Source organism: Pelobates fuscus, chromosome 3 (genome assembly GCF_036172605.1).
Source record: "Pelobates fuscus isolate aPelFus1 chromosome 3, aPelFus1.pri, whole genome shotgun sequence".
NCBI classification, from domain to species: domain Eukaryota; kingdom Metazoa; phylum Chordata; class Amphibia; order Anura; family Pelobatidae; genus Pelobates; species Pelobates fuscus.
The window spans coordinates 397,753,015-397,776,415 of NC_086319.1; the positions used below are offsets into that span (position 1 = coordinate 397,753,015).

The following is a 23,401-nucleotide window of genomic DNA, read 5'->3' on the forward strand; positions in this document are numbered from 1 at the left end:
ATACATCTATCTGTGTACTGCAAAATGTGTTTAGATTATCTATATATTTTGCACTACATTGATAAGTGCATTTCTGTGCCATTTTGATGTGTCAGAATAGTTTGTCGTGAAATGATCACACAAATAAAATTCATAGGAACCAAAACACCACTTGGGCGAAACCCTAATCACCTGAAACATCGATTCGACATACCGAATTATTTTGGTTTGCACCAGTCTGGTTATTATAATCCAATTTACATCCATTGGGATTTTTAAGTAGTAGATGAATCAACAGACCTCTCTATGCGGACCTCTCAAATTCCTATTGAGAATTTTATGCAGACTTTAATACACACTTTGAGTTTGTTTTTTTAAAATACCCCATATGTGGCTAATAAACTCATTTTTTTTATCCCTCTTAATTCCTTGTTGTTTAACTCAGTTGGTTTTGTAATTTTATTTGAGCAGTAGAGTGTTCATTTAAATTGACTGGACCACTGCACCCAAGCCACGTCATTTAGATAAAGTGACCTGGGTGGCTTTAATGGTAATTTAACAGTATATAAATTGACTTTCGCTTCTGTGTGACCCCAACCAATCTTAGACATGCAGAGACATGTAGGTACTGTGTATTTATCATTATGCCCAGAAAAGGATGAAAAGCTCAATGGGTCTGAGATAGGTTACCAGTTTGGGGCCCACTCTTCTTTCTTTGCATAGGGATGGTGAATGGGGCAAGCAAGTTCATGGGTTCAATGCCCCTATTTAACACATGGACCCTATGCGGCTGCCCAAGGTCAACTTATATCTTTTTCTGGTCTTGGCTAATACAAATATTCTCCTCTATTCAGATCATCTCCATAACAAAAATGAAATATAAAAATAAAATACATTATAAAATATATATACTTATATTTATTTCTGTGAAATTCGATTTTTTTTATTAATATATGAAATTGATGCATTTTTTTTTTCATTTTAAGAAATGTGATGATTTTCAATAATTGCAGAGAGCATGACTAATTAACATCAGAGTGGTAAGTATCTGTCCCATATCTGGGAATAAGAAATCCCCAGATTATTTAAATTACCTCAGGGCGTCCGTCGCAAAACTAGACTTGTGAGAGTTAATATTCTCAAATGTACAATCCCTTCTCATGCTGAGAAATAATTACCAGTTATCCACAAACAGTACTGGACATGTCTGAGGATATAAAATGAGGATTCACTCTTTGTATGACTCAGATCCAGACAGAATGAGGTGAGTGCAACCTTAGATCAAATGCAGAACTGTGTTAGTGGTACACTTTTCCTAAATATTACAGAGAGAGAGGGGGAGAGAGAGAGACTATATCAGCGTAGAACTGAAAAATATATTTTTTTACACAAATCTTTTAAATTTTACGACTGCTTTTATTGTGATTAGAAAATCTACTCCTAATACAGCTTCCTCTGATTGATAGTGATTTCAAGATATCTGTGAGTTAGAGATGTTAATGGTTAAACAATGTGATTTATGAGATAAATTTAGAATTATGGAGAATTAATAAAGCAAAACATATTTGTGTTTGTAAAATAGACGTATTTAAAACATAACAGAGTAGGAGAATATATTTTTTTTATGTTTGACTGTTTTGTCCTTCACAGACAGTTTTTTATTGATTTTTAATTTGTGAAAACTGTTAGGGAAAATCTGATATATAGGCGCATCTCCAGCAGAAGTTAGTGAAAAAAGGAAAAGTGAGTGCCCTTAAAAAGTAACTTTTATTAATAATCTTCCAGGTTAACATAGGTCATAGTAGAAATCTAAATAAATAAATAAACTAAAGTATATACAAAAATATATGGAGTGAACATGATAATTACCGAGAGTATATAATCGTAATGAGGTTCTATTCAAAGGTTTTCAGAAACCTTCAGCCAGTAATGCCTGCAAAACAAAGTTTTGCAATACACATGAGCTATGTATATTGAAGTCACTGCATTGTGGCAAGTCTGTTGTCTAGATATAAAGTAACACAGCTGTAGCATAACAAGGTAAACATCTTGTAACAATTCTCAAAATAGAGCTAGGTAAGTAACAAACCTTGTGCTATGTGAAGTTATCACTTCGCATGGACTATATACGGTATTAACTCTGTATTGTAGCCGGTATGTTTGTTCACTCCATATATTTTTGTATATACTTTAGTTTATTTATTTATTTAGATTTCTACTATGACCTATTTTAACCTGGAAGATTATTAATAAAAGTTACTTTTTAAGGGCACTCACTTTTCCTCTTTTCACTAACTTCTTTAGTTTCTGGGTTAACCCCTATATGAGTACCCTTTAAGCTTCCTCTTTCCTGCATTATTTTTCATCTCCAGCAGATACACATTCCTGGAGGGGGTCAGTTACTACCCACACACATGGTTTACACAGTTCTACCAATGCACCTCTAGACCAGGAATTTATTTTTTTGACCGTACATTTGACAGACCAGTTTAAATAAATTGATTAAATGCTGCTTGGTTAAATGCATTTTACAATGTGCCTGGTCCCCCTTTCTATTTATTACTTATTTATTATTTATTTATTTATTTATTTATTTATTTATTTATTATGTATTATTGTAATAAACTGTGACTCCTCTGGTCTTGATACTGGAGAGGGTTCAGGTGGTACAATAATATCCTGTGATATTTCAATTTGAGACTAATATCAATGTTTTGACGCAGCTAAGATGTGTGAGTCTCTGTGAGAATCAGGTACGTCATGCTGATTGATTATAACCAACTTCTTAAGTTGGAAGCTGGTTAACGTTGTTTACAGGTTTTCTAGTTACCTTCCTGGAAACCAACAAGTCCAAGTTAAAAAAAAGTTAATAAAAAGGTATGCAGCATTAATATCTACATAATTGTTTAATGTACTCTTTTCTAATATAGAAACTGCTAAGCAGACGAAAAACCCACTACATACAAAATAGTTCCCAATTATTGTATGCTTTAAGAGTGCTTCATTTCAGCCCCGAATGTTTTGACCTTGGACTTTTCATGGAGGCTGCCATATTGCTCTCATAAGGAGTAGGCAAACTGGAACCTTAACCTACTAAATCTTTTCTTCACTTGTAATTCTGGCCTCCTCAGACATAACTTTGTAACTTTGTAGTTTGTAATATACTGAACTACAAATGACAATAAAGAGTTTCACATTTAAGTCTATGCAGGCAAAACATGATGTTGGGATCTTGAAAATAAAAGCATAGAGCATCAAACTCAAGCTATTAACTATAAGAAAGGCTGGACAATGTTTGGCCAGAAAGTGGGCAACAAAGTGGTATATTTTGATGTCTGATATTCCCAAGATATAGGAGAGGTTATATGTGCTTAAAAATATCAGAGTTTAACATGCCTTTTATTTTTTTTGTCATATTCCATATGCCACAATATTAACTGAGCTTTAAGGGAAACTGTCACAACACAGGACTTTTAATAATATGTTTACTTATCTCTATTTATTTAACAATATTTATTTTCGAGAAATTAAAAATAAAATGAAATATAAAAATTCACACCTTTTTGTTCTCTAACCGGGCGTCTCCATCTTATCTCCCTGTCAATCATTCTTATAAGTTTAGTCTTTTACAACTAATGGACAGCATAAAAAAAGTATAGGGGGGATACATTAATATGCCTTACATTGCGTGAATTGAATTGTGATAGAATTAGCAAAATCTTTCATATGAATTTAAAAGAAAAACAAGTTTTTCATTAAAACAAAATAAATGAACACACAGTATAGTTGATTTGCAGTGATTTGTTTGATAATGTAATTTTATGAAGTTAAAAGTATGTAACACAAATTGAATATCCTTTTTTTTGGTTTTCTCTCCTTCTCTCCAAGGCTTTATTAAAACCTAACATATTTTGAGACTATTTTCCGATTCCATTGCCTGTTCTAGAAAGCGTTTAAATGATCTTGACTGAAGTCTTGAAGGCGATGTGGATATTTTTCACGTTCTGTGTTCTACAGTTAGTTAATTCCACTGACCAGGGATGCAGATTACCCAGCACTGAACTTACAGGCATGTCAAGTCCTGGAGATATTATCATTGGTGGAGTGTTGCCTATTCATGTGGACAAAATATATCCTAAAATTACCTACAAAGAGAAACCACCTCCTGCTCTCTGTACAGAGTGAGATCATTTTTATTGCACAAAATTTGTTCATGCCTGATGATGTTCTTTGGTAAATCTCAGGATTCATAGTTAGCCACAAAGATGTTAGCATAACTTGGTGCGAACCTGGTGCCCATGGCGCCAGTTTCACTATGTATATATTTCCTTTTGTTTCCATACATGTCTAATTGGAATATATGTATGGCAATTAGTGATGTCGCGAACATAAAATTTTCCGTTCGCGAATGACAAACGCGAACTTCCGCAAATGTTTGCGAACGGGCGAACCGGGCGAAACGCCATAGACTTCAATAGGCAGGCAAATTTTAAAACCCACAGGGACTCTTTCTGGCCACAATAGTGATGGAAAAGTTGTTTCAAGGGGACTAACACCTGGACTGTGGCATGCCGGAGGGGGATCCATGGCAAAACTCCCATGGAAAATTACATGGTTGATGCAGAGTCTGGTTTTAATCCATAAAGGGCATAAATCACCTAACATTCCTAAATTGTTTGGAATAACGTGCTTTAAAACATCGGGTATGATGTTGTATCGATCAGGTAGTGTAAGGGTTACGCCCGCTTCATAGTGATAGACCAAACTCCCCGTTTAACGCACCGCAAACAACCGCAAACAGTCCATTTGCACAACCGCAAACTTCCCATTTGCACAAGGTTGGATACCAAGCTAGCCATGTCCCATTCTTTGTCCTCACTGATGTCATTGAAGATCTCTTCCTCCACCCAGCCACGTACAACACCAAGGGTCCCCGAAAGGTGACAACAAGCCCCCTGTATTTTTTTTTTTTTAAATGTACACTACTGTTACACCAGATATGAGTTGCACTGGTGTGACACTGTGCCCTGGCAGGCCCTGAAACGCACACGTGTGAAGGAAACTGACTGCTATTATACTACAGTCAAATTTTTTTTTTTTTAATGCAAGCTATTGTGACACCAGATATGAGTGGTGGCACTGGGCAAGTGGGCACAGTATACGCTGTGAGCCTGACACGCTGGCAGGCAGGCAACTGCAATTAGATTACACTAAAAAAAAGCAGACTGATGTTCTAGCCCTTAAAAGGGCTTTTTGGGGTGCTGTCCTTACAGCAGAGATCAGATGAGTCCTTCAGGACTGTAGTGGACACTGAATACACTAGCCTAACTATTGATTTCCCTATTAAATCAGCAGCAGCTACACTGTCCCTCCTCTCACTAAGAATGCAGCTTCCGGGGGCGGGGCCTAGCTGTAATGGAGGAAAGACGCACTTTGTGTGAGCTCCCTCAATATCTCACTTTAAGCAGGTATCAACAAGCGAATTTCACCCCAGAAGGGGATGACCCAGCAATGTTGCTCCTACCTGACCGACCCGACATGCAACTTGACAGAGTCTTACTTACCTCCGCGTGGCAAGTGTGGCCTGGTGCTCACCGGGCAGGAGAGGCGGCCAATCTCCCGATCCTGGGATGCCCAGGAGCAGCTACTTCCCGGCAGGAGCTCCATTACCCACCCCCCTCGGACCGGTGGGGGTTATCCCGGTCCACCCATGTGAGGCTGTCTGGAGCTAATGGACGCACAGAGCACAGCCGCCCAGGTTGACATACTCATCTGCGACTCTCCCAATATGGCGGCAGCCGCGTATCCTCCTGGTACCAGCAAAGCATGGCAGGATATTAAGTCTAAGCTGGACAGACTCTTTAATCAATTTTGGAAGCAAATAACAAGCAGGAAGCCCCAACAAGCTCCACCACAGCCCCAACAAGCTCCACCACAGCTAAGTGAAGCAGTCCCCATTAAAATCCACCAACACAAAAGGCGTCGAAGACGGGACCGGAGGCACAAACAGAAATGCAGAGCCTGCCCCACGTCAAGCACTCGCCTCCACCATAAGCCACCACAATCCCGCACCGGACGTGAGGCACCACCGGGACAGATCCGACCACCCGACAAAACAAGCTTCCACCACCTCAAGCCGTGAACCCAGCACTCAGCCAGAGACTTGCATTTGTTGTTCCAGGTATCAAGGACTCACAGGGTCTGCAACTGGCGCCCAGAAGGGATCGGATGAGCACAAGCAGTAAACAGCAGCCTGCCAAGCATGTCCCACTATAGCCGATCCTCCACACCATGCCTTTGATCACATGAACTGCTCTCTGCACATTAACTAATCGTAAAGTAGCAAGCGTTTAAACATGTCATTATTTCACCTCCTAAAGAGTTTATTGTCGTAGTTCCTTACATGACTTTACCTTAAACGTTCATGTATTATGTTATTCACTAGTCTCATCACATGGGGCGACTCACACTTGATTTATAACTAGTGGTGGAGCTGCTGATATAAATACACAGTTGATAACGTGCAAGCTACACCCTAAACATGACAGCCATCTTTCACAACAATGTACTGCTATATACTCATACCCTCAGTGCAACTAGCCATGATATACGCACGTTCAGCCTAGCATGCTCAAATATAACACACTTCTGTCTTAAAAAAAAAAAAAAAGAATGCAGCTTCTGAATGAATCTAAAATGGATGCTGTCCAGGAGGTGGGAGGGCCTGGGAGGGAGGGTCTGCTGCTGATTGGCTGGAATGTGTCTGCTGACTGTGAGGTACAGGGTCAAAGTTTACTCAATGATGACGAATAGGGGGCGGACCTAACATCGCATATGTTCGCCATCCGTGGCGAACGCAAACAAGCTATGTTCGCCAGGAACTATTCGCCAGCGAACCGTTCGGGACATCACTAATGGTAATTATACACACACGTTTGTGACTGTGAGCCCCCAACGGTATAAGTTTTTAACTATACTATTTGTCTATTTGGGTCTTTCTGGGATTTGGGAGTGATCCCCTATTCGAGTGGCTAGCCTGCACAGTTTTGCACTTTATACCACATACCGCTCTTGTAAACATGATATGCACCTTTCCTCACGTAGTGCTGCAAGGAGTAGATTTGAACAGAGTAAGGTGGCAAATGAGTAATGTGCTATTTTATAGAAAATATAGTTGATGCTGTGATCACAAGGGCAAGAGAATTGGTAGGATTGAGCATAGATTTTCAAATTGAAATGCTTTTAATTGAAAAACATTAAAAGCATCAGTATAAAGTAGTAAAATGCAAATCAATTTTTTTTTAACTTTTTGTTTCTTCCCAAAGTGTATATTGTCAAGTGATCCTAAAATCTGTATGTTGCTCCCTTTTTACTCGCACAGGTTCAGAGTTGAGAACTATCAGGGCATCCAGGCAATAAGATTTGCTGTTGATGAAATCAACCAGGATCCAAACATTTTACCCAACATCACCCTGGGCTTTGACATCCATGATTCCTGTACAGTTCTGCAAAGGGTTGTGACGGGCACTTTACAAGCCTGGCAGGCTTGGGGCAACCTGTACAGATGCCAACAAGATGTTCCTTTGGCAGCTCTTATTGGTCACTCTGTCTCAACTTACTCTATGCAGATAGCTCATATTTTAGGATTGTACCGATACCCACAGGTAAGATTGAATTAACTGTTCATGGTGCTCAAATAACAAGTGAAACATGAAATCTTATTTTCTTAGCAGAGCTCACGTTACACTAATTATTACAGCGACCTTGTGAGTACACAAGGTTGTAAATCTCGATGTTCTCATGGTATACTCACTCAGAATCTAGATGTACTGTTCATTTAAGAGTAGAAAATATCACAGGAAAAAGCAAGATTAACTGCTCCTTCATCTTTCTCAAATAGATAGAGGCAAAGATGTGGGCTGTTGCTAAACTTTCTCAAGTCGTGTATTTATAATATATTTTTTGTGTAAAAGGGAAGTACTTTTATCAAGTGATCTGCTATTTAGAGTAGTTTCAGTGCTGTGATGAAATAAAATGTTTTTTTTTTTTTTATTTTGTTATTATTATGTTACGATCACATCATCCGTACAAAAAGAAACTGTACAGAAATAGGACGCCACTTATCACAAGAATGTATAGTGAGTATATTTACCCTCTAATAGATGGGCATGGAATGTTCACATAAAAGGAGATAAAACAGAGAACATCATAGTGTAACCTTTAATAAAAAAGTGGTAAAACAAATAAATTCAAAACACTCACAAACGGTGTGGCACAATTGAAAGACATTCAATATGTGCTAAAAAGCTGGTGCCTCAAATAGGCTGAGTCCACAGGTCTAGCAGTCCGTAGTGATGGTCTATGTAGAAATGCAGATGGATGGAAATGGACCGGAGTATTCACCACCAGATTCACCACAATAGTGATGGAAAAGTTGTTTCAAGGGGACTAACACCTGGACTGTGGCATGCCGGAGGGGGATCCATGGCAAAACTCCCATGGAAAATTACATGGTTGATGCAGAGTCTGGTTTTAATCCATAAAGGGCATAAATCACCTAACATTCCTAAATTGTTTGGAATAACGTGCTTTAAAACATCGGGTATGATGTTGTATCGATCAGGTAGTGTAAGGGTTACGCCCGCTTCATAGTGATAGACCAAACTCCCCGTTTAACGCACCGCAAACAACCGCAAACAGTCCATTTGCACAACCGCAAACTTCCCATTTGCACAAGGTTGGATACCAAGCTAGCCATGTCCCATTCTTTGTCCTCACTGATGTCATTGAAGATCTCTTCCTCCACCCAGCCACGTACAACACCAAGGGTCCCCGAAAGGTGACAACAAGCCCCCTGTATTTTTTTTTTTTAAATGTACACTACTGTTACACCAGATATGAGTTGCACTGGTGTGACACTGTGCCCTGGCAGGCCCTGAAACGCACACGTGTGAAGGAAACTGACTGCTATTATACTACAGTCAAATTTTTTTTTTTTTAATGCAAGCTATTGTGACACCAGATATGAGTGGTGGCACTGGGCAAGTGGGCACAGTATACGCTGTGAGCCTGACACGCTGGCAGGCAGGCAACTGCAATTAGATTACACTAAAAAAAAGCAGACTGATGTTCTAGCCCTTAAAAGGGCTTTTTGGGGTGCTGTCCTTACAGCAGAGATCAGATGAGTCCTTCAGGACTGTAGTGGACACTGAATACACTAGCCTAACTATTGATTTCCCTATTAAATCAGCAGCAGCTACACTGTCCCTCCTCTCACTAAGAATGCAGCTTCCGGGGGCGGGGCCTAGCTGTAATGGAGGAAAGACGCACTTTGTGTGAGCTCCCTCAATATCTCACTTTAAGCAGGTATCAACAAGCGAATTTCACCCCAGAAGGGGATGACCCAGCAATGTTGCTCCTACCTGACCGACCCGACATGCAACTTGACAGAGTCTTACTTACCTCCGCGTGGCAAGTGTGGCCTGGTGCTCACCGGGCAGGAGAGGCGGCCAATCTCCCGATCCTGGGATGCCCAGGAGCAGCTACTTCCCGGCAGGAGCTCCATTACCCACCCCCCTCGGACCGGTGGGGGTTATCCCGGTCCACCCATGTGAGGCTGTCTGGAGCTAATGGACGCACAGAGCACAGCCGCCCAGGTTGACATACTCATCTGCGACTCTCCCAATATGGCGGCAGCCGCGTATCCTCCTGGTACCAGCAAAGCATGGCAGGATATTAAGTCTAAGCTGGACAGACTCTTTAATCAATTTTGGAAGCAAATAACAAGCAGGAAGCCCCAACAAGCTCCACCACAGCCCCAACAAGCTCCACCACAGCTAAGTGAAGCAGTCCCCATTAAAATCCACCAACACAAAAGGCGTCGAAGACGGGACCGGAGGCACAAACAGAAATGCAGAGCCTGCCCCACGTCAAGCACTCGCCTCCACCATAAGCCACCACAATCCCGCACCGGACGTGAGGCACCACCGGGACAGATCCGACCACCCGACAAAACAAGCTTCCACCACCTCAAGCCGTGAACCCAGCACTCAGCCAGAGACTTGCATTTGTTGTTCCAGGTATCAAGGACTCACAGGGTCTGCAACTGGCGCCCAGAAGGGATCGGATGAGCACAAGCAGTAAACAGCAGCCTGCCAAGCATGTCCCACTATAGCCGATCCTCCACACCATGCCTTTGATCACATGAACTGCTCTCTGCACATTAACTAATCGTAAAGTAGCAAGCGTTTAAACATGTCATTATTTCACCTCCTAAAGAGTTTATTGTCGTAGTTCCTTACATGACTTTACCTTAAACGTTCATGTATTATGTTATTCACTAGTCTCATCACATGGGGCGACTCACACTTGATTTATAACTAGTGGTGGAGCTGCTGATATAAATACACAGTTGATAACGTGCAAGCTACACCCTAAACATGACAGCCATCTTTCACAACAATGTACTGCTATATACTCATACCCTCAGTGCAACTAGCCATGATATACGCACGTTCAGCCTAGCATGCTCAAATATAACACACTTCTGTCTTAAAAAAAAAAAAAAAAGAATGCAGCTTCTGAATGAATCTAAAATGGATGCTGTCCAGGAGGTGGGAGGGCCTGGGAGGGAGGGTCTGCTGCTGATTGGCTGGAATGTGTCTGCTGACTGTGAGGTACAGGGTCAAAGTTTACTCAATGATGACGAATAGGGGGCGGACCTAACATCGCATATGTTCGCCATCCGTGGCGAACGCAAACAAGCTATGTTCGCCAGGAACTATTCGCCAGCGAACCGTTCGGGACATCACTAATGGTAATTATACACACACGTTTGTGACTGTGAGCCCCCAACGGTATAAGTTTTTAACTATACTATTTGTCTATTTGGGTCTTTCTGGGATTTGGGAGTGATCCCCTATTCGAGTGGCTAGCCTGCACAGTTTTGCACTTTATACCACATACCGCTCTTGTAAACATGATATGCACCTTTCCTCATGTAGTGCTGCAAGGAGTAGATTTGAACAGAGTAAGGTGGCAAATGAGTAATGTGCTATTTTATAGAAAAGATAGTTGATGCTGTGATCACAAGGGCAAGAGAATTGGTAGGATTGAGCATAGATTTTCAAATTGAAATGCTTTTAATTGAAAAACATTAAAAGCATCAGTATAAAGTAGTAAAATGCAAATCAATTTTTTTTTAACTTTTTGTTTCTTCCCAAAGTGTATATTGTCAAGTGATCCTAAAATCTGTATGTTGCTCCCTTTTTACTCGCACAGGTTCAGAGTTGAGAACTATCAGGGCATCCAGGCAATAAGATTTGCTGTTGATGAAATCAACCAGGATCCAAACATTTTACCCAACATCACCCTGGGCTTTGACATCCATGATTCCTGTACAGTTCTGCAAAGGGTTGTGACGGGCACTTTACAAGTCCTGGCAGGCTTGGGGCAACCTGTGCCAAATTACAGATGCCAACAAGATGTTCCTTTGGCAGCTCTTATTGGTCACTCTGTCTCAACTTACTCTATGCAGATAGCTCATATTTTAGGATTGTACCGATACCCACAGGTAAGATTGAATTAACTGTTCATGGTGCTCAAATAACAAGTGAAACATGAAATCTTATTTTCTTAGCAGAGCTCACGTTACACTAATTATTACAGCGACCTTGTGAGTACACAAGGTTGTAAATCTCGATGTTCTCATGGTATACTCACTCAGAATCTAGATGTACTGTTCATTTAAGAGTAGAAAATATCACAGGAAAAAGCAAGATTAACTGCTCCTTCATCTTTCTCAAATAGATAGAGGCAAAGATGTGGGCTGTTGCTAAACTTTCTCAAGTCGTGTATTTATAATATATTTTTTGTGTAAAAGGGAAGTACTTTTATCAAGTGATCTGCTATTTAGAGTAGTTTCAGTGCTGTGATGAAATAAAATGTTTTTTTTTTTTTTATTTTGTTATTATTATGTTACGATCACATCATCCGTACAAAAAGAAACTGTACAGAAATAGGACGCCACTTATCACAAGAATGTATAGTGAGTATATTTACCCTCTAATAGATGGGCATGGAATGTTCACATAAAAGGAGATAAAACAGAGAACATCATAGTGTAACCTTTAATAAAAAAGTGGTAAAACAAATAAATTCAAAACACTCACAAACGGTGTGGCACAATTGAAAGACATTCAATATGTGCTAAAAAGCTGGTGCCTCAAATAGGCTGAGTCCACAGGTCTAGCAGTCCGTAGTGATGGTCTATGTAGAAATGCAGATGGATGGAAATGGACCGGAGTATTCACCACCAGATGCTTAGTTCACAATCACTACGGACTGCTAGACCTGTGGACTCAGCCTATTTGAGATAAGTGGCGCCCTATTTCTGTATTCTACATACAGTTTCTTTTTGCACGTTTGTTTTTTAAAGGGACACAAGGAGTGCTTTCCCATATATAGTGGCTTGCCTGCACAACTTTTATACTCAGTTTTCTCACTATCCATACCTGGTTTTACGATCACATCATCGACTGACTGTCTACTCTTATTTCAGTACTTATTTATTACACTGTGCTTAAATAATACTTCTTGTTATTTTGTTTGAATTTGTAAATGAATTAGTCAATAGACATTTAAGAAATATCTACAGCACATTTCCTTTATAGTTTTATGAGCACTTTGATTCCCTGTGAAAACTGACCAGCTGAGTACTTCAAAATAATGGTGAATATTTAAAATGTCTAAAATGTGTTTTCATAAAAATAATGCAGATATAAGGGGTAAATGGTACAATATTCTATCCGTACCATTATCGTTCAATGGTTCATTTTAAATGCTTTGTTTTGCAATAAGTAACAATCGACCAATATAGCAAGATGCATTCTAACATCCATGTGTTATATCTGCATATATAATAACAGGTGTATATTTATGCTGACATAATCAGGAGCATGTAGGTGTGTGTGCATCCATATCTATATCTGGAGTTATGTGCATTTTGTTTGTGCTTTAATGTGTGTATTTGTGTTTTTATTCTCTGTTTCTTTTTTTGTAACTCCCAATTCTAGTTTCATCTCATACTTTGTTTTCTAATTATTTCTGTTCTTATTTTTCCTCTGATTCATATACAGAATAATTACAAACCTCAGGAAGAATGGTGTATTTTTTTTTCCATCCCCCTATCCTAATTAGGCCTGTGTGCAATCTGCAATGATATCCCTTAAACCCGTGGATCACCACACAAGTTTGAATTCCATGTGCCGTTTAATTCAGAAATGCTTTAGACTTGATAAAGGGAAGATCTCCTGAAAATGTGATGCTCCAAAATTGTTAGACCAATACAAATGGCAATACAGGATGATACAATAATCTCTTATTTTACTTTGCATCACTGGTTTTACATGGCTAATATTTTGGCTAGATATAATACACAAAGGACAGACAAAAGAAGTTACCTGCGCACTTTCCCAAATCCTTATGCACACTTAAATACGGCAAGAAAATTCAATTTGGTCAAACCATTTGCCGATCAGATAGGGATCAATAGGGAGCAAAAATGACAAGAATAGAAAATAGAAAAAGATAGATATAAAATAAAAATGATACTTAAAAATAAAAAACCTGAAGCCGTTGTTAGAAGTCAAGGTAGCGCTAACAATGTATGCAGATAAAATAATTGAACATTTTATTACAACACATACATAAAAACCCACTAAAAATGAGATAGGGATTAAAACTGCTATATAATTCAGACAGTGAATAAACAACGAAGAAATCACTCTATAACACTCAGCAAGCCTTTTATCACATTCAATATATTTGGGCTGATGAATATTGTAAACATTGCTGTCAGCAAAGATGGTGGTAGTTTGAGCACAAAGCTTATTTTTGTGTGTTTATACAAAAGAGAGTATCAGCTTGAATACATGTTATGTGCTGGCTAAAAACAGTGAGTTTATCAAGCTTGCAAAAGGCTCTGAAAAGTGTAAATGTTACCACTTGTGATGTGGAAAAAACTTGATTTGAGTTCATCTTAATTTGTAAATGTGAATTGTAAAAAAATGAGTTTATCTTCTTTATCTATATGGTTGATGAGTATCATTGCTGCCTTTAATATAATGCTTCTTAGTTTAAGCACAATTGGAATCTCCCTGAATTTGTCTCAGATGGGTAAATTATATCCAGGTAGTAAAAAAGTACCCTTTGTAATAGATACTCAGGATACTCAGGATACCTGTAAAGTCCAACCTCATTCAGGATTTTATAAATACTAGAGATGTAAAGTAGGCCAAGATCATTAAATAGTAGAATATAATTATGTTTTATCTCTATCTATCATTCCCGGGTTTAATCTACAGCTGTTGATCTGTGGGTTTTATGAACAAGAACTTTTATTTTAATATTTTAAAATGCATGCATTTTAATACAAATAGAAACATTTACACTAGTATATTGTATTGTGTTAGCTTTGCCTTCAAACTCAACCATCTTGCATAAAGGTTTTACTGCTACTATATATAATTGCACTTATTGAATGACCTCTGAAGGTCAAAAGTTTGAGTTGACCTCACCGAAATTTGAATCTAAGCTGGTGCTGCAGTGAATTCTTTTAATCAGTATTGCATATAGGGAATATAGGATTATACAAAATAAGTTGAATATTGTTCATTTTTATTTACATTGTAAAAAACTGGTACTCACAGTTATAAAAATATATATATATAATTCATTACAGATTAGTTATTATTCGACCAGCTCACTTCTCAGTGATCGGACCCAGTTCAAGTCATTTTTCAGGACAGTCCCTAGTGATGCCTTCCAAACCCAGGGTCTAGCCCAATTAGTGCTACATTTTGGATGGACTTGGGTGGGATTGGTAGCTCTAGGAGATGATTATGGTCAGCAAGGGATTCAACTAATCAAAAGAGACATCCTACAGGCAGGAGCTTGTGTCGCCTTCACAGAGAACATAATGATAAACAGACAAGACCGCAATGCTCCATATATTGCACGGGTTATCAAAGAGTCAACAGCAAAGGTGGTGGTTTTCTTTACTACTGATGTAGACTTGATCCATGTTCTAGAGGAAATGTTGAAGCAGAATGTCTCTGGAAAGATATGGGTGGCCAGTGAATCTTGGGCCAACACTCCAATGCTGGATAAATACTCATCACTTCTCTCTGGAACAATTGGCTTTACATTTTACAGAGGAACCATTCCTGGCTTTAAAGACTTTCTCAATGGGGTTCAACCCTCAATGTCTGTGGGAAGAGAATGGATAAAAATTTTCTGGGAACAGACTTTCAATTGTAAATTTCTTGATGATAAAAACCTCACAGTCAATACTGACTTGTCTATTAAAGAATGTACAGGGTCAGAAAATCTACACACTCTCCAAACCAATTACAATGATGTGTCGAACCTGAGGGTGACCTACAATATTTACACAGCTGTCCACGTTATAGCTAAAGCTCTGCATGATCTGAACACGTGCAGTGAAGGGAAAGGTCAGTTTGCAAATGGGACATGTGCGGATATTTGGAAATTTAAGCCCTGGCAGGTACTGATCATTTTATTATAAGCCGAGATACAAGAATGATTATTACGTAATTACGTTTAACCTGTTTAGGACCAGCGTGCTTACAATTAATTTGCTCCCAACTGACTATACCTTTACTGTATTATTTATGTTTATATTCCCTTTTTTATATATAATACACTCATACATACTATATATCATTTTTTAAAAGTTCAATAGAGCATCTGTATGATTTTATTAATATTGACATAACTTATTTTTATGAAGCACACATCCTGGGATAATCAAAGGGGGTATTCTAACACATTTAAAGGGCCACTATAGGTACCCAGACCACTTCAGCTTAATGAAGTGCTCTGGGTGCCAGGCCCCTCTAGGGTTAACCCTGTCTGCTGTAAACATAGCAGTTTCAGGGAAACTGCTATGTGTCCATTAGGGTTAATCCAGCCTCTAGTGGCTGTCTCATTGACAGCCGCTAGAGGCGCTTCCACGCTTCTCACTGTGATTTTCACAGTGAGAAGACACTTGCGTCCATAGGAAAGCATTGAGAATGCTTTCCTATGGATGGACTGAATGCGCCTGCGACTCTTGCTGCGCATGCGCATTCAGCTGATGACGTCCGAAAGAGGAGAGTCCCCAGCACTGAGGGAGCCCGGCGCTGGAGAAAGGTAACATTTTATCCCCTTCCTCCCCCTTCAGCCCGGTGGGAGGTGGGCCATGAGGGTGGGGGGAACCTATTAATACTATAGTGCCAGGAAAATATGTTTTTTTTCTGGCACTATAGTGGTCCTTTAATGCGCCCAATTGTCAATAACATTTTGTAAGCCTATATTTTTTTTAACACAATGTCATTCTTTTGCTGTGTATTTCATAAGCCTGATGTATGGTATAGCAGTAAAAAATCAATACCTTATCAATACCTTTAAAAGGATTTGATAATGTTATAGGGTAAAATTCAGAGAACCGCTCATTCCAGTTTATAAACATCAAGTTTGTTAGAATTCCACTTGTGCAAAGGGACTTTCAGCTAAACTTCAGCTCCAGGCAGCGAGGAGCTTCAGTTGAAAGTGCTAAAAAAATAACTCATGGGACTTCCTCAACACTCCCCCTCTCCTCTGACATCACTGAGTTGTTGTCATGGTAACCATTTTCAACTTTTCTTAGCACACTACCCTTTCCTCAGAATACATTTCTAAGAAAATAATTCAAAAAATAAATAAATAAAAACACACAGTCACCAATGAATAAATAAAAATATAAAATATTTAATAATTCATATTTTTTTATTATGATATTTTTTTAACATAATGTAATGGCGAAGCATGCATGAGAATAAATATAACGGCATCTCAAGGTTTTGGAGACATTTATCCTTAACTCAAGCTATGTGATGTACTATGTTTTTTCCAGAATCCCTCAAAAGTTTGATTTTGCAATAATAAAAGGTTTCACAATAATGTATCCTAATGCAATGTATCCTAATTACATATAATTATGCCATGTGCTTTTGTAATTATGAAGATCTTCAAAACTTTATTCCAGTATTGGATAACATACTTATCAGGGTTGCTGATGCTAAATAAGGAGTATATTCCATATTGCAAAGCTGTGTTATACATCAGACTGTGAGGATAACACATTAGAACATTAAATCATTAAAAAACAAACATGACTGTGTGGAGATCTGTGTGTGTATGGGAGGGAATGTGCGCACATGAGCATCACTGGCTCTCAGCTTAGAATTGTGTGTAATACATAAATAGAATGCAAGTGGATCTGACACTTTTCAGAATTTCATAAGGATATCATTTTTATTAGATAATGATTAAGACTGCATTGTACTTTAATTGAAATCCCAGCACAAGCCAAATATGCTATAAGACAAAGTAGGCACTATTTTGTCTTCTGGTAAAGCCTGAGGTTGACAAAAGTCATAGATCTGCCATCAACCTTTGTCCAATGCCAGCTTTTGGTCACAAATATTGGCCATGGGATTCAGGCTGTCTATGGAGGATCCTGTGATCTTGAGGGATCCTCCATAGACCAAAGTGTGGAATGCATGTGCAAGAGTACAGTACTGACCTAGCAACAGGATTGCCAGTGACCAATGAGAACATAGGGCAATCAAATGATGGCAACCATGAGGGACAGCCTGAGGTGAGTAAAACTCACCTGCCATGCACCCCGCAGCCACTGACCCACATCAAATTTCTCCATTTTAGGGGTCTTTGCAAAATATATTTTCAAAACATAATTGATAGATGTGCATTAAAGATCTTGGCCATGTTGAAAAGATTTAATCTAATATCACATGACATTCACAAGGTTTTCTTAAAGGCTAAGTTCTCTGATCTGGTTAAGTGTTAGCGGAGAGGTTGGAAGACAGGAGGGGGTAAAAGAAGTATGCTTCATTTTACTTAATGTCTTCTATTTTCATATTGATATAACTTATTTGATCCCTACTTTAGGATATATACCAAATAAGACATATTGCAATTCTAAACTCAATCAATGGTAAATGGTCTCTCGATGTGCTCCTCTATTTGTGTTGTTTCCTTTTTTTTTTTTTTTTTATTAAATTATTTATTTATTCTTCTTTTTTTTTTTTTACACAGGATTCATATATAAACTATAGGACATTTTTTGATGTGATATCTATACCTCCTGTGTTTATGTATTATTTCGCTTGTTTTAGTTCCTCTTATACATGTTTTAACATTGTCTTTTGTCTACTGTGAAAAATAAAAAAAAGAGAAAAATCTTTTTTTAAGAAAACAATAAAGATTATAAATATAAAAAGGAAAAAAAAATATCACATGACACTGTAGATCATATTACAATATATTGAACTAGATTTTGATAATATTATATTTCATTTTGAAAATGGCATATATCCAAGAAGTGGTGATACATGTAATAAGTATTACTTATACTGTATAATAATAATTCTATTGCCAATTTTGTAAAATCACCCATGTAACAACATTCTGCATCCAAACCTAAGTTCCGGGGGCTATTGGGACCCTCATAATTAAAAAAAAATAATAATACTGGAATGGCTGCTTATAATTTACACTTTTCAACCTAATTTGGAGGACTACAAGTAAAATCTTGTTTGTACCTAACTGCCACAGTGTTAACCTTTTACTGCTCCTTAAAGGCTAAATAAATTCATTGCAATCAGATGCCAGTGAAAATGTTTTCCCTGAAGGTATTCTTATCCCTTTTAGCAGAAATTCAGCTTCAAGATAAAGTAGTGCTTTTCAATATTTGTTGTTTAGTTCTATTAGCAAGTAAACATACATGGCTTCCGTTTTCTCTGTATAGCTTTTGCATTACATGAAGAGAGTCCGCCTTAGAATGAGCAGTGGAAGAGAATTGTTCTTTGATGAAAATGGAGATCCTCCTGCACTTTACGACATCATGAACTGGCAACTTGGCCCAGATGGAAATATCAGAAAGGTGAAAGTGGGCAATTATGATACCGCTGCGGACAGCGGAAATATTTTTACTGTCGACACAAATATCGTTCGGTGGGGAACTGGTGAAAAACAGGTGAGAGAGCAAAGAGAGCAAGAATGTGTGGAACATTTTTCATTACAATTTTAAGAAGAGTGTGTTCCAACATTCAACAGTAATCTCAGTTGCAATGCCACAGTTCTCCTCTGCTTCTCCACCTACTTCAAGAATGGAGAGCACTTGCGATTATTGATACTTATTTTTGTAGAAAACCTCAGACAGATACAAGAACAGACGAACAAAGGAGCTGTGCACTTGCTTAACAAAGGTCACTATAAGTTTGAGCGTTCTCGCTTTTTTAAAGTTTTTCTATACTACTCAGCCCTGCTCATTCTTGCCTTTTATGAGTTTTCAATTATCTATGAGTATTGTTTATTAAAAGGTCATAAATAAATGTTCAGAGAAATCAGATCATATGGTGCTGTCAGGGTAGGACTCCATGAGAATTTGGTTATTTACCCTGAGACTATGGAGATATCAACTTCCACATGACAGATTTCCTATTCTACACAAAATACTGAGAATCAATGTAGCGGAGCTCCAATACCTAGCATAGGTATATTCGCTGTTCAGTCCTCGTAGCTAAAATAAAAAGTGTAATACTCTAAGACTGTTCCCCCCCAGGAAACTAGATAACACATAGTTCTGGGAGTCAACTGATTTTATTTTGGTCACACATGATGTTTATGTACAGACCCCTACATGGGGTCTCTTATGCAAAAAAAAAAAAAACAAGGCTTTTCCTTCCAAGATCCTCTGTGCCTGAGAGATGATTGCGTGAGAAAATCTATAACTCAATTATTTCTCAGGTACAGAAAAATCTACAGTATTTAAAAACACCCCAAAAATACATTGTAATACTTTAGAACCCCATAAAAGTTATATCATGGGACAGCTTGGATCTCAGCACACACTTTGACTAAATATCACTCAGATCCTTTCGGTGGTTCGGGAACACCATTCGAATTAAGTTGTGACGAGAGCAATCTCGCCACATTGCATTGAAGAAGCCTGGTTGCCCGCCTGCTGCCTTTGGACTATGGCCCTGGATGATTGGGCCCTTTAAAAAACATATTCGGCCCTAACAGAGTGCATGTCACTCATTCTGGCCCTTTAAATACAGTGGGGTCATTCGGTACTTGCCCTGTGTGAGCGGTGATACCGCAGATAGCTATACCATGGAGCCCATTCATATAATGAAAGACCATGGGAAAGACTTTAGCTCCATGGCAATTGAACTGTATGTGTGTGGTCTGAGCGCCATTCAATAATATGTGCTCAGACCTAAGCTATCTGGGGATATGTTGAATGTCTTTATTTTATGTAGTAAATGTAACCTTGTGTATTTTATTGTATTTTATGTCTTTTTGCAACCATGTGCTCAATGGAGTCTGTCTCTGTCCTGGGAGGTAACTGGATTACTTCTCCATTGTTTCCAGGAGAGAGGGCTCTGTAAAACCGGTCTGAGTCGGAAAGCCATGCTGGCAGGGGGTTTTAAAAAGCTACTTTACTAACTTTTGAACCCCTGGTCTGATTTTTAATATGTTGTTCCCCTGAATGGATTGATTGTGGATATGTATTTTTATGTGAATGTGATGTATGGTTTTAGAGTTATGAAAGTTGGGTAGAAAGTATGTTTTAACTGTATGTGTAATTGAGTTTCCCCTCAGGATAAGGGGAGGGAATATGTGGGATGTAACTGTGATGTGATTGGTTGATTTATACCTCCCTGTGGGCGGACCTGTATTTGCAACAACTGTAATAAAAACCAGGCTGGGTGTGCCAGCACCTCAGACAACTGCTTGACCCTCAACACGGAGCCTTGTCTTGTTCTTGGGGGGATTCACTGTATGCTGTTGGAGACTGATTGCCAGGAGTGTAAGCTGATGTATGCTTGTCCTGTTCGTCTGCTAGCAGCTATTCGTGAGGTTCCAGTTTGGAGTGCTATTTTGTATCCAGTTCGGGAGTTTGGTGTTCTGCAGTAGCTGTGCCTGTGTCTCAGAAAGGGGATTATCGCCTAAACAGATTTTTAACCCCTTGTCTGCTGAAACGGTCCATTACATAAGTTTTGACGGCCAGCCATGAGGTCATGCTTGAAAACAGTGCAAGAGTAAACAAGGCAACTACCGATCATCTTTCAGGTGTTCTCGCACGAACACGACAAATGCTACCCCTGGCTGTTAGAGTACGAATGTTCCCCCTGTTAGGTAGGTCATGCCTCCCGAACGCCGTTCTCATAACTGTTTGGGAAGTTGGATGGGCAGCGGTACCAATTTACCGGGTGTTTGCGGGGTTGTGTAGCCGAAAATAGTTCCACACCATTGACGACCATGTACCGATGCCTGCGTTCAGGAGAATAAATGGCCGCCAATTGTTTGAACACGTGCATTCTGTTGTACGAACGGTGGCCACACAAGGGAAACATTTTCCTTAATGAGCAATTTGGGGTTAACAGTCAGGGGTGGTCGGTTGTTAAAAGGTGTGAACAAGGGGACTACACAGATTGGGGCTCGGTAAACGAATGGGGTGTACGGACAGCCGAACATAAGAGAATAAAAGTGTATTAAGAGCGTCCATCCTGCTACAATCTATCCATTCACAAAAATCTATTCATGCATCTAAATCCATGCAAATTAACCACATTTCAAGAATAAATCAAAAACTGCCAGTTAGCTGTGGAAATCTGCCTATTCACCCAGGGATATTGTGAATTTGCTGACTTACATTAGGACTCTCAAAGTTATTCACAACTGTCAATTGTCAAAAAATAGAATTACAAAATTTAGGTTAAACCATCTGAAAACATTAAAAACAGCTGATTTTAAGGTTTTTCCAAGCATGGCCTACATGTAATAAAAACTGTTCACACTTTACTGAATAAAATAATCTGAGCCAAGTTTATTTCGAGCAATTTAACTGTTCGATTTCCCTAATGTTAACATCTCTATTTTTGTATTGCAGTAAATGTTATGTATCTATAACTATTAATATCACCTTCCAAAATGAACTTATAAAATCCATAAAGATTGTTGTAACTAAAATGGGGCAGTGTAATTCTTACTTAATATATTAATTATGTTCCAGATCCCAACCTCGGTTTGCAGTGAAAGCTGCCCACCAGGAACTAGAAGGGCTTCAATATCTGGGAAGCCTGCCTGTTGCTTCCAATGTGTCCTCTGTCCTAATGGAGAGATCTCCAACCAAACAGGTAAAGATCTAGAGCAGACTTCCCCAAACTCCGGCCCTCCAGATGTTGCCGAACTACAACTCCCATGATTCTCTGAATGAAAAAGATAGGTTGAGAATCATGGGAGTTGTAGTTCAGCAACATCTGGAGGGCTGGAGTTTGGGGAAGCCTGATCTAGGGGTTTGAATATCGTATCCAATTCTAAAAAACAGCTTCCTAATTTGTTTTCTCCTTACTATTCAGACTCGATAGATTGCATCAAATGTCCATGGGACATGTGGCCAAATTTACAAAGGAATATTTGCATCACTAAACCTCAAGAATTTCTTGCCTTCTTAGATACCTTGGGTGCAACTCTGGCTGTAACAAGTGTCTCCTCCTCATTTGTCCCAGTTGCAATATTTGTACTTTTTATTCGTTATAAGAATACTCCCATTGTTCGAGCCAACAACTACTCTCTAAGCTGTCTACTCTTGATTTCTCTGTCCTTATGCTTGCTCTGCGCTCTGATTTTCATTGGACAACCCCAACATGTGAAATGTATTTTGCGACAGGTTACATTTGGCATTGTTTTTGCTCTTGGTGTATCCTGCATCTTGGCCAAAACCATTATGGTAGTTTTAGCCTTTAAGGCCACAAAACCAGGCAGTAGCCTGAAGAAGTGGACTAAACCTCTGGTGTATTATTACAGTGTTGTTATATGTGTTGTTATTCAGACTTTCATTTGCATCCTTTGGCTTTTGCTCTCACCTCCTTTCATGGAGCACAACATCCAAATAAAATCTGGAATTATTGTGATTCAATGTAATGAAGGTTCACCCTTCGCCTTCTGGTGTATGTTGGGGTACCTTGGTCTTCTTGCCACCATCAGTTTCATTGTTGCTTTTTTGGCCAGAAGACTTCCTGACAGCTTCAATGAAGCCAAGTTCATCACATTCAGCATGCTTGCCTTTCTCACTGTCTGGATATCCTTTATTCCAGCCTATTTTAGTGCCCGAGGCATGTACACGGTGGCCATGGAAATATTTGCTATTCTTTCTTCAAGTGGGGCACTTATTATCTGCATGTTTGCTCCTAAATGTTTTATTATACTTTTTTGACCTCACATGAATTCCAAAGAACATCTCATGGGGAAAGAGAGAAGCGTGTCTAATAAAGTCAATAGTTTTTAA

The 23,401-nt window shown here is 38.9% G+C and overlaps 1 pseudogene; it reads left to right on the forward strand.

The window, feature by feature from the left end:
• The first annotated feature begins 3,963 nt into the window (after positions 1-3,963).
• Positions 3,964-23,401, forward strand: LOC134601894 (extracellular calcium-sensing receptor-like; annotated as a pseudogene).